Genomic DNA, 13622 nt, shown 5'->3' with positions numbered 1-13622 from the left:
GTGAAAATGGGAAAAATTAAAATAGAAATTAAACATTGTATATACCTGTTACCATGTAAAGAAAATGTAATAGGAATATGATAATTAATTTCCAAAGAAATAAGAGAAAGAATAGTTAAACTCTAAAGGGAAAAATAATGAAGAGAGAAAAGAACCAAAGTAAAACCTTTATCCATAACAAACAGAAGAGTTTGGAAGTGAAATTGTTAGCGTGGATAGAATATGTATCACATTTTATCATATATAATTTTGAAAAAGCATACTAGGAATGAAAGTTTGATAGTCATGGTTTAAAACACTATTTGGATTATAACTAGGCAGTATAGCTCAGTGGTAAACCAATGTGTGTGTAAAGCAATGGTGTGCTCTCCCAAGCACTACAAAGTACACACAAAGCACACACACACACACACACACACACACAACCACATAAACACACACACACGCACCACATACACACATTTGGAATATTGATTTTATCATATTAAACGGAGGAAATTATCACAAACAATAAAAGTATGTTAATATATGAAATCATAATATTACTTGTACTATTTAAAAGTTTAGTAGAAATAAAATAGTCACAATATACTTGGATTTTAATAGATTAAGTAAATTGAAAATTAATAGAAGACATGAAAACCTTTGCAAATAAGTTTTAAATAATAAACATTTTGAAACATGTGTCCTTTTATTTTGACAAAAGATTGATGTTACTGGTGTTTTAACTCAAGATTTAGAATATGATAGCATGGTGCTGTATATAACGCTAGGGATGGCTATATCTATAATCATTTCACTCTGAATAGTTTTATAATAAGGTCTCATAGTTTCCCAGTCTCTCCCGAATTACAAATCCTATTTACATTTCACACCATAGCTAGAAAATGGACGCAACAAATCACCATGACGAGCTCAAACTTTTTTTAAATTCAAGTACAAATATTTCCAAAAAGTGATCAGGTAATGAAGCCTTTCTTAATAAAGTATGCGCTTTTTGGAAATACAGGATGTATTTGTTTCATGGACAAATATGTTTATAAGTATAAGAAAATAAATGTATTTAAATTCACTAACCATATAAAAATTAAGAAAATAATTTTTAAATAGCCACATGTTAAATATATTAAAATCAAAATATATGTGTCTGAATAATTTACATGTGTAAAAATCATGCAAAATTAAATTAAATGATCCTAAAACTCTGAAAAAAGAATTATGCTAAAGAAACAAAAGGAAACATTTAAGCTCAAAATTTGAAATTTAGAAAATAAAATGAAGTAGGGGCTGGGAAGGTAGCTCAGTGGTAGAGTGCTTGCCTTGCATGCATGAAGCCTTGGGTTCCATTCCTCAGCACCACATAAACAAAAAGAAAAAAGCCAGAAGTGGTGCTGTGGCTCAAGTGGTAGAGCGCTAGGCTTGAGGGACAGGGCCCAGACCCAGAGTTCAGGCCCTACAACCGGAACCCCCCCCCAAAAAAAGAAAAGAAAATGAAGTGTACTCTTTATTTGACTTAATTAAGTTTAAACGTTCTGTATATCAATTTTATAATGAAAATTCTTGAACAAAGACAGCAAAAGTACTCATTGATCAATAGCAACAGCAAAAGCATCAGTAGTTCTTGTTTTGAGTGTACAAAAATATCAATGGAAGATATAACAATGTTCCTTCCCTAAGAAATGTACTCATTGCTTCATTTATGTAACTGTACCCCTGTGTACATTACCATTATAATAAAATTAAATTGAATTTAAAAATAAATAATAATAATAATAAAATAATAATAATAAAAATAAATAAATAATATACCCATTAAGAATTCTTAGAAGCCATTGGTTAAAAACTTTGTAAAAAACTGCTCTAAATACCCAAGGAATATACTTTGATGATACTATTTAAATACTTCAACTTCAGCAGTAAAGCAAAAAGTTTAAAAACTGTTACAAATAAACTAATAAATAAGAATATATTACTATTAATCATAAGACAAATTTATAGTGGCAGTCAAATATGTAAGAAATGAGGCAATTTGCCATTCATTTGCACTTACTAAGTGAGAAAGAAATTTCTAGGTATTTTTTAATTATCACAAGTTTAATGAAGAAACTATTCTGTCACATCATATGATAATCAGATAAAGCTGATATTAGAGCAAAGAAGAGATTGTATAAAGTTTTTGGATGTTAATGTACATACTTATTTTGGTTGTGGGAAAATGTGGGTATTTCAACTTGGGGTATATTGTTCTTGCAGGCCAGCAACATATCAGTGCTTAATTTTAGGATAGGGGTTCCCTTTCCACAAGAACATGCCCCTGATCTGTCCTTTTAGCCTTCCCATCAATGGCATCTGAGTTGCACACCAACTTGTCTAGCTTGCTACCTTGACTGGCCTGGATCCGCAGTCCCTAGATAGTGGGGGATGGTGGAAATGATCCAATTCACCCAGCTATAGATTGAGAAGTAAGTCCACTAAAGGTTTGGCTTGGTTTCTGTTCTCAAGCCTCCTAAGTATTTAAGAGTACACATGGGATCCCCTGGTGCCAAGCAGTAAGACTATTTTTAACGCAACTAGACATATATATGACTTAGGCTTGTGAATACCTCAGGAAAAGATTAAAAGAGCAGTGAAGCCTAGAGGATAGGCAGAATTTTAACTAGCTACTCAGAGGATGAATAACCTTAGCTAGCTACTCGGGAGTCTAAGATATGAAGACCACTGTTCAATCATGACAATACAAGCGATTATCTCAAAAAAAAAAACAAACAAAACAGAATTGTAGCAGTGGCTGAAATGGTAGACAACTATCCTTGGGCACAGAAGCTGAGGAATAGTTCCCAGGCACTATCAAGCCTCAAGAATGATGAATGCATGCATGAGCACATGCACATGTGCGTGTGCATACTCGCACATGCATGCACACATACACAAACACAAATGAGTTTTTCAATGTGAAGCTCTTTATTTTTTTTACCTTACTCTAATTTATTTCCCTATATTAGTTCACAAATTAACAAAATCAGCTAAGGACCTATTTACATAAAATTCATCATGTTTCTCTAAAATCTACTCTCTTTTTAGAAGCCTGCTTTTATTTGACCCAAAAGTAAATTATTCAGGAAGTCAATTAATCACTCTCAAGTCTGCAGTATTAGATGCTTGTTTAGGTTCCTCCTAGCAATATGATTATGTGAAATCCTGCATCAAGCAATATATTTCTTTCACTAGAAGAGAAACCTCTGTCAAACAATTAATAATAGCTTATTCTCCTCCTGGCATTCATCTGTAGTTTTATTTTCTTCATATATTTCATGATCTGTCTGTGAATGCCAAAGACTGCCGTGAAAATAAAACACCCTTCTCAGCGTTTAGCATGTGTACACCATTCATAGATACTGAAATTGCTTTGGAATAAATAATGTTCACCCTGACTATCTTGACAAAGAAGAATTGGTTTCTCAGCACTATAGGTAAGAACTTGAGGGAAAGAAACAAAAGGAAATGTGAGGAACAACTCAACACATAGATTCAAATGAAACAAAACAACCCAAGAAAACACAATTCAGTACTCAAGAACCTGCAGGAAATGAAAGATTTAAAAATAATAAGCTATGACAAGCTTATGAAATTCGTGACTATATGGGTGTGCACTGTTGTGAGGACAGTGGCTAAAGCCCAGACTGAACAGAAAGTTCTCTACACAATGCCATGCACCTGTTATTCTAAATTCCAGGAAGAATACCATTAAGTGGACTGAGGCCAAGTTCATACACAAGTAGGAGGCCAGTTTCTAGCTGAAAAATAAACAGGATAACATAGGGCTGGGAGCATGACAAAGTGGTAAGAACACCCATTGAAGGGGCACAAAATACTAAATTTAAACTCTAATATTAGGAGTATTAAAGAAAAAACTATGATTTTAAATAATTAGAACAATTGTAACACTTGAGTATTTGAGTCCAGAAAAATCCATGGAAGAGATAGAATGAACCCATGTTCCAAAGCTACTTTAGTGATAATGTTTAGTGGTACTTCAGACAAAACAGAGTTACCTTGCAAATGAGCATGAATGTGCATTTGGGTGATGGAAATACTCTACTTACACAGGTGTAAATTAAATAGATTTTTTGGGGGTATATTGGAGTTTTTGAAATAAGAGCCTGGGTGATGTCCATGAGCTTTTTCTCTATGCTATCACTCTAATACTTTGAGACACAGTTCCAATTCTGATTTTCTGTTGGTTGTTTGGAGATAAGAGGTTCATGGACTTTCCTGCACAGGATGGCTTCAAACGATGATCATCAGATCTCAGCCTCCTGAGTAACCAGTATTCCAGGCATGAGACGTCGATGTTTTTAATAATTTAGTAAATTGTATAGTTACAGAAGTTATAAATTATCATTGTAACCTGTGTAATATATGTGTGTATGTATAGATCAATGCATACAGTTAGAAATATATTAACATATTTTTGCATCTACAGGAAATTTATGAAATCATACTTCATTAAAAAATAAAATGGAAACAAAAATTAATGAGGAGCAAAACAAAGGGAATTATTACACGTTTCTTTTTGTTGAATGGAATATGAATTGTGAGAATCAGTTTGGGAAAACCATCTCTATTTTAACAAAATGGATAATTGCTATTAATTCCAATCCATCTATTTGTCCATATTGTGCATCCTCACACATGAGTGTCAAAATCAAACAACACTTCTTGCCTTTGTATTTAACTCACCTGATATAATTTAGGGGATAGATGAAGTAATCAAATAAAGATTAAAATAATAGTAAGTGAGGCTATGAGTCAGAGCTGAAAAGATTTTAAATATAATAATAACTAATTAAATTGCATATTTCTTACTTTTAATCTGTTGTTATGTCACTCATTCCCACATTAGGAAAGTACATAGAAGGTTCTCACTAAATTATATGTAATTATCAAATTGTATTGAAAGAATATGGGCACAGTGTGGTTTTAGCTTATTGAGACCTGTATGGGGTAGTGTGTTTTTGAGGACTTGCAATACGTTGTGATGGAGATGAAGGGAAGGATGTGCTGGCAAACTGGCTAGAGGATTGCTTCCAGAAAGATAGTGATCAATTCTTCCAAAAGTTTACAGTAAAATCACTTTCACAACCATGTTCACTGCTGCACTATTCACCGGAGCCAAGTTATGGAAACAGCCCAGATGCCCTTTGGCGGAGGGATGGTTGGCAAATATGTGTCATATATACATAATATGTATATATGTATATATATACATATGTATATATATGAATATACATATGTATATATATACATATATACATATTCATATCTTCCATTATGAAGACTGTTACGTTATTTGCAAAGAAATGGCTAGATCTAAAAATACGTTAAGTAAACGAAGTCAAAGCTAGACACACAAAGGACCCATGCTCTTTCTCGTATTTGGAACCTAGAACTTTATACAAGTTTACACAGCAATATTAAACAAATCATGCTATTTGTAGAGGAGTATTTAAAAGATGTAATTTTTATAAAATTGAACTTTTAATCCAACAAAATGAATACCAGGAAACTATCACTTGGAAGACGTGAGGGGAAGTCAAAGGGAAGGAATAAAGAGAGTTATGGAGGAAGAAAGTGAAGACATAATATTCAATGCAGATAGTATGAAACTAGAAAAAATTAAAGTGTGGTGAGGTTTAGAAGAGTAGGGAAAAGTTATATAAAGATCCATTATACTTAAAAACATGATTTATTTAATGGTAATTCCCTTGTACAATTAGTTAAGATAATAAAAATATAATTAAAAACAATGGAGACATCTGATCTTAAACTGTGTTCTCTTAAACCATCAGTCAATATAATAGTTTCCTCCTCAGAAATTTTCTTTGAAGGTGTTTTCCTCATAGTGACAGAAAAATAATCAATGCAATGAATACCAATACATCACATTGCACATCATAAAGAGACACAATAAAAATCACAGTAAAAATGTTAGAATTCACCACTTGAGAAAATAACAGGTAGAATTTTCCAAATGTTAATTGATTGTTTTTCCAAGTACTTTACCTATGATATCTAATTTAATCCTCACAATAATTCCATAAAGTGAAACTACTTGGATTTCTAATTCTCAGATGATGATATTGAAGTCTTCAGAGTTGTAATTACTAGTACAACATTGCACACATGGTAAGTGTTAGCCTGAGGTCCATCTCCGACACTATCAATTAACCTCATTCTATTTTACGACTAAAATACCAGTACTTAGTCTACAAATTCTAGGTAAAATTCCCAGAATTATTGTGTACACTCATAATATTTCACTTTATCTTTGTTAGAAAATAGGGAACTGTAATATGAAAACACAAAGTTCATAATCAATGCATTTACCTCCCTGGTGAAAGGAAGTGCTAAAGTATAACATTCTTGATTTCTTGGTCAAAATATCAGAAATCATATTCTATCCCTTCACTCAAAACTGCAATGCCTGGGGACCCTATCGCTGTTTAACACTGTCTTACTGAAAGAATGACCTCCCCAATTCCTGATGGAAACAAACTGCAGGTCTTATGGACTAATTATTTCCACATTGTAGCTCAACTAAGTTGTTTACCATTAGACGTATTTTGATTGCTTTTTATACTCAACATTTTGTGAGAAAGGTACTACTTTAAAATGCTATTAAAGCAAGACTGATATAAAAATCACCTTTGACCCCAGATAAATATTTTACCTTTCATGTACCCAAAAATGCAGTCTGACCTATCATTAATGTTAGGAATGAGAGGATAAAAAATCATAGACAACAAGACCTAAGCATGAATTAAAGCCTCTCCAACTTGTGAATACAATTTTTTTAAAAAGACATAAAGAGTTGGGAAGGTGGCGTAGTGGTAGAGCGCTTGCCTTGCATGCATGAAGCCCTGGGTTTGATTCCTCAGGACCACATAAGCAAAAAGACAAAGCCGCAAATGACTCTGTGGCTCAAGTGGAAGAGCGCTAGCCTTGAGCTGAAGAGCTGAGGGACAGTGCCCAGGCCCATAGTTGAGGCCCGACTACCAGACTCCCCCCCCCCAAAAAAGACATCAATACTACTACATTTGTTCAAAATTTCTTATGATACTGAAGATTCAATTGTAAACTGTTAACACTTGAAAATATCTCATTTTCTTGGGAGTAGAAAACAAAACATAAGATTAATACTAATCATTTTCAAAGACCTTTATTTATACTACAAATTCACTCTTATAAGTGCAAAGATTCTAAAAATAGCTGAAGCATAGTGTCAAAAAGCACATAATTTAACTTCATCATGTACAAAGGACTGTGCTATTAGAAAACAAAGTTACACTAATAATTAGCTCACCCAATTCACTTCTATTCTTTTATTCTATATTTTTAGTTTCATAAAAACTGACTTTTCATAAAATGATGCATAAAAAAGCCTATATACACACGTACATTTTCAGATTTTAACAATGTTTATTCCAGAAATATCTTTTGCTGTATACTCCATGAACAGAAATAACACTAAAATATTCAAAGGGTTTTCAGAAATTGCAAGACTCGCTCTGCGATGTTATTTATATTGGAAAAGATATTCAAAAAGCCTCATTTATTAAAGTTGTGATAGTTACTCCCACAAAAGAACTATTAATGAAAAAAACTTTGTATGTAAAATACAACTTCAAATCATCCAGAATCTGGAGGTGACACATGCTTTTTGTTTGTTTTTGCAATGAATATCTAACAAACATATCCACAATGTTGATTTTCAATCAATATGATGGGATATTCAAACCTAAAAAATACGGTGTTTATTATCTTAGTCTGAATAGATACGATCTTACAAAGAAAGTTATTTTCAACAGAAATCCGGAAAGAGTTTATCCACCTTGATTTTCACAGGAATAACCAGAGAGTAATACCTGTTTGGTCAAGTTGGTCAAAATCACTCCATGAGTACATCTTAAAAGTATATAGAATTTAAGAGGTCAAATACATATTTTGTACTAACAGTCATCTTACAGCAATAACTTACTACCTAATTATACGTGTATCTTTTTGCCTAACATATACTAAGTGCTGAAAGTGATCTCTTTTATCTAACTTAATGGTATAAATGCTTTGATTATGATGATGCTATTATTTGACAAATAAAATGTACAGAAGTGCGGTTCCACTGAAATGACAGGATGGAACACTGATAAATAACAACATTGCAACACAGCTCTTTTCAGACTCACTCTGATCACATTGGCAAGCAACATTGCAACCACACACAAACACACACACACACACACCCATGTGGGCACATGTACACACACGTATACATGCATGCCAAATTCAGGGTTTATTGTACAAAATAGTTCAAATAAAATATTAATGATTAGGAAAAATGATAATTTGCCTTATTACAAAATAATACATAATCCAGTCACCACTGTTGTTACATTTGACCTGTCTCTCCACATGTAACCATTGAATTTATTTTTAGTTCATTCACTCATTCATTCATTCATTCATTAGTTTAATGCTAATATTAGAGATTGAACTCAGGACCTGGCTCTGTCCCAGAATTTGTTATTTTTTTTTTTGTTTTAGTTTTCTCAAGGCTAGCATTTTACTGTTTATACTAAGCTCCATTTCAAGCTTTTGTGGTTACTTTCAAATCATAATCTAAGGAACTTTTTTTTTTCTTGGTCTGGTTTCAAAGCACAATCATCAGATTTCATCTTTCTGATTAGGTAGGATTAAAGACCTGAACCACCCGGGTGACTCCTATTTTTCCAACACTTATGTAATGCACATACTTAGATAGTAATTTAAAACTGAGAGCACAGAAGCAAAATGTACAGTGATGATATTGTCTTGTCAGAAATTCAAGTTAGTAATGTAAATTTCTTCTTAAGTCTATACACAAAAAATACTTAAGAAATATGATGATGTGTGTGTATATGTGTGTGTTTGTGTGTGTGTGTGCTGTTGCAATATGTTCCACATATAAACACTGTGCAGGGGTGTCCAGCCATTCACAGTTATTGCATGAATATCTCCCTTGAGATACCAACTCATAGACAATGTCTAGGTGTCCACTCTAGGCTTCCCGATGAAGGGGCGTATACTCATCCTCATCCCTAGTATTCATATGAGTGGACTTTTCGGAAAGTAGTCTCCGCACTGTAGTAAGCTGCAAGGCAAACACTCTAACACTGAGGCACATTGCCAGCCCAAGTATTAAGATTCTTGTCTGTAATTTGGTCAAAGCTATGTCTCTTTATGTAGGCGACTAAAAATGTATTTACTAATTTCAAGTAAATACATAAATTCTATTTCCATCTCTTTTAAAAAGTAAAAAAAAAATTGTTTGCTCTGTAAATTGATTAGAAGCATGGATTTTGCGGCTAGCTAGGTCATTGCACATCTGTATCTCTTTTCCTCTCTCTCTTTCATGGTTCTCATAGACAATATGGTTGTTCCATAATTATTCTAATTTATTTTGCTTTTATATTTTTGGTTGCATCATTTCACTTTCTGCTCTGCCATTTCCCAAAACAGCACCACATAAACAGAAAAATCCAGAAGTGGTGCTGTGGCTCAAATGGTAGAGCACTTGCCTTGATTTGAAGAGCTCAAGGACAGTGTCCAGGCCCAGAGTTCAGGCCCCAAAACTAATTTTTAAAAAAAGAATCTAAATACTTGATAATTCTACTAACAGATCTGACTGAAATCAGTTGAATCACACTTTTCCTGTACAATGAAGGAATAGGTCCAGGCCAGGAAACAGCTAGAGAAGGCAGGCAGATTGTAGAAGATTGTATCTGTGACAAAACTTTGTGGAAAATGGAATCCAGGATTACTTACTGGTAATTCATTTCTACTTGAAGCATGATTCTGAACTATTGCTTTGATCATTATAATCTCCAAGTAGAAAAAGTGAAATTTAATTGATAGCAAAGGATTACTAATATATTTTGACTTCTCATTAAGCATCTTCAATCATCAAAATCACCTGAAGACAATAGAAAGGCCTATTTTTAGATGAAAACAAGTGTCTTTAAAAATAACAAGAATTTAGGTAGTCATACAAAGGACTTCTATTTTACTACTGCATTATACATTTTTTCTAATGTTGAATACCAACATTAGAAAGCTACTAGAAAGCTCTTAAAGCCCATATGTTGAATAATGAGTTATCTTACACTATAATGTGGTATTTCCCAAATCATTGTTTCCTATTTTGTCATTCCCAGAATAAGCTGCACATGAAGACACCACTGGTCCTCATTTTCAGTCTGTACCTTTGAATACTGAGGAAAATCTTTCCTCTGCTCTCTATCAATTCCCTACTCCACAGTTAGAATAATTTAGAAGAGCAAAAATGGAAAAAGCGAAAATAAATCATGGTGAAAAATCATATGCAGAAAATTCACCAGATTTTTCTGACCAGTTCAACCAATGTGAACTATTGGGGAAATACATTGACATCTCATTCCCACTGGCACTCAAAGTCTCTTGTTAGGTAACTCTGACGAAGACAAGGAACAAAAGAAAAAAGTGAGGAATGGTATCAATTACAAGAAAAAAATGGAGTAGGATCCAAGCAAATTTCTTCTTTGGGATGCCGAAATTAATCGCCTTACTATGGTGCGGAGACTACTTTCCAAATAGGCCACCCAATTGAATACTTGTGATGAGGATGAGTATACCCCTCTTCATCAGGAAGCCTAGAGTGGTCACTTAGACATTGTCCATGAGTTGGTAGCTCAAGGCAGATATTCATGCAGTAGCTCTGAATGGCTGGACACCCCTGCACAATGTTTACATGTGGAATAAAACCAGAGTGGCTTTTTTCTTACTTCATCATGATGCAGATACCAATCCCCAAACTAAAGGCCTCTTGACCCCCTTGCATATTACTGCTAGGAATAGAAATAGCAAAGATACCATGTATGTACTTCTGTTGAACCACTATATCAAACCAGGTCTGAAGAACAACTTGGAAGAAACTGCATTTGATATTGCCAAAAGGATAAGTATGTATCACTACCTCTTTGAAGTTGTGGAAGGCTGTACAAATTGTTCTCCTAAGTCGTAATGGTTTGAATAAGTTTCTTAAATTTCAAAAATGCCAGTCCATCCTTTGTGTCCTTACAAATTTTTTTTCACAATACAAAGCAACAGCAATATCTTACTTTAAAAATTCATTGATTCCATGGTATTCTTCCAAGTGAATTGCCTGACTTTGTTGTCAAAATGTATTCGTTGTTTGTATACATCTATAATGATTTCAGCAGAGTTTGTGATTTTTTTTAAATCAGAAATAATTTTAACTTATCTGTTGAAATGAATAGTATAGACACTAAAGATGTTCCTGGTGCTTTTTTGAAAAAAGTATATCTATGTTTGTATAATGTCCATAATCTATTTCATTCGCTCCTAGATATAATAATTTGAATTCTACATTGTTATATAATGTATAGGTTCATTAATAAATGTGTCCTATCAGATTGCATTCCGCATAGAAGAAGTTTAAGATTCCTTTTTTTCCTGGGCCTAATATTACTTTATTTCTTTTGGATAAAATGACATTGTTATCTAATTTCAAGTTTTGTAAAGGTTATGCAATGTAAAGGCTTTTTGAAGGTGAAGATTTAATACAATGATGTAAAACTAACCTTTAGTTCTATGAATTACATGTATTGTTACACCTGTATTTTTGTAATCAACTTTTTAATAACTGTTTTTCATTTCTTGCATCAGAAGAATGAAAAATAAGGAATACTTCACAAATTTTCCTATCATCCTTGTGCAAGTGCCATGTTAATCTCTGTATTGTTGTAATTTGTGTAGACCTGCTGCTGAAGCATGTAGAATCCTCTAAATTTAAGTACTTAATGATGCAATCTTTATACAGGTATATATTCATGGATGCCTATTTGTAACAAAGAACCCTTATTGTTCCTAAAAATGCTATTGATCTTATTTCTCTAAAATTCTGTATATAGTGGAAAAAAAACTGATATCGTTTGGTCGATTGTTCACATTTACAATTTTTTTGTCAATGACTATTTTTCGTTTTCATGTTAAATTTGATCATACTTTGTAGCCGTTACAGCTAATTCCAAAAGTGATGGCTTTTCAAGGACTTATTTATCAACTGAGTTAGCTTTGTGGAGCTAATGGATTCATAGTAAGCCTTGCTTAAGAGGTACTTCTAAATTTCTGCAGCTTAAAATTTCTCAAATGAAGTCTTGCTGGGACAAATGTCTGCCTGAACCTTTACCCTTCTTCCATGTAGGAACAGACCAACCACAATATCTTACCCTGACAGCATAGATTGTCTTACTGAAATAAAACTAATCTTAGTTACAAGGGATCATAGAGAGATGAACCGTTTAGACCGAATTGTTCAGAATGGAAGGTATTTTATCAAAATATAATTGTTTATTATACTTATCATTTGAAAAGTAGCTAAAGCCAAGAAGGTGAAAAAATTGTTCATATGCATGATTACCTACTGTCCTGGCCTGTCTATCATCCAACTAGGCAGGAACTTACACTACTGACTTTCTATCACCAAATATTTCCATAGCTCCTGGAGCAGTCCATATGTTTCTCCTAGATATTAGGCCTTAAATTGGTAATGCTTTAATCACAGTGTTTCCTCTTGGCTCTAGGCTGTAAATCTACAAATGGTAAAGCTTTAAGTCTAACTCTACCAAAAGCTAAGTTAGAGATAATGGAATAATACTTTAAAACAGAGTTGCCTTTGATTCCCTAACCACAACACAACAATGCAAAACAATTTTTATATTATATATACTTATATACTTTATATTTATATGTGCTGATTTTAAATTTCACACAGTGAATCTTACTAGAATTGATAATTTGACAAATATATTGACATTTATTCCCATAAATGGATTGGAATATAAATAATTAGGTTTAGAATATATATTAGAATATAAAAAGTATCAATGCAATGTCTTTGCTATAAACTTGTGATACCTTCTAAGTGTTCGTAGTCTTCTGAATTCACATGGTAAAATAACAGTATTTTTTTCTGCTAATCTATAAGGGATTTTACTCTGATGCTCTGTTTATTGTTTTAACTCGCTGGTCCCAAAGTGTTTTAATCCATATTTCTGAAACATTCTTACTGATTATACACAAATTTTGCTGATATGATGTCTAAAAGCTATTATTCTTCTGGAGGACCCATGGTCCTAGGACACCAGGTCCCAGTTATCTGCACCATCAGATAACAAGCGCAAGACTTCTCACATAGGCCCATGCAACATGCCAGCGGAAATTATTGAAGACTCATCTCGATTTCTCATTTCCTATAACATTACAGTGCCCCAATTCCTTTCAAGAATAAGCAGTAATCAATTGTGAAATGCTAAGCAACTTTCAATGAAAGATGAGATCACAAAATCTGAGAGAAAGTACTGTAATTCAAACTTTCAATTTACAGATGACCAGCCCATCTGAGTGAACAAAATCACACATGAAAAAGATTATTTTTAATACCCCTCTCCTAATGATTAATGAAAGATTTCATTGCAGCCAAAAAATAGTTTCTGGAATGATAGATCCATAATTGGACTACCAAGGCT

At 33.1% G+C, this 13622-nt stretch overlaps 1 pseudogene; it reads right to left on the bottom strand.

Annotated features, from left to right (window-relative positions):
- Positions 1 to 11767: 11767 nt before the first annotated feature.
- LOC122108374 lies at positions 11768 to 11867 on the bottom strand (annotated as a pseudogene).
- Positions 11868 to 13622: the final 1755 nt, after the last annotated feature.

Source organism: Dipodomys spectabilis, unplaced genomic scaffold (genome assembly GCF_019054845.1).
Source record: "Dipodomys spectabilis isolate Male_0828 unplaced genomic scaffold, ASM1905484v1 ptg000058l, whole genome shotgun sequence".
Lineage (NCBI taxonomy): Eukaryota > Metazoa > Chordata > Mammalia > Rodentia > Heteromyidae > Dipodomys > Dipodomys spectabilis.
The sequence above is the reverse complement of the archived record's forward strand: the minus strand, read 5'-3'. Positions and strand labels throughout refer to the sequence as shown.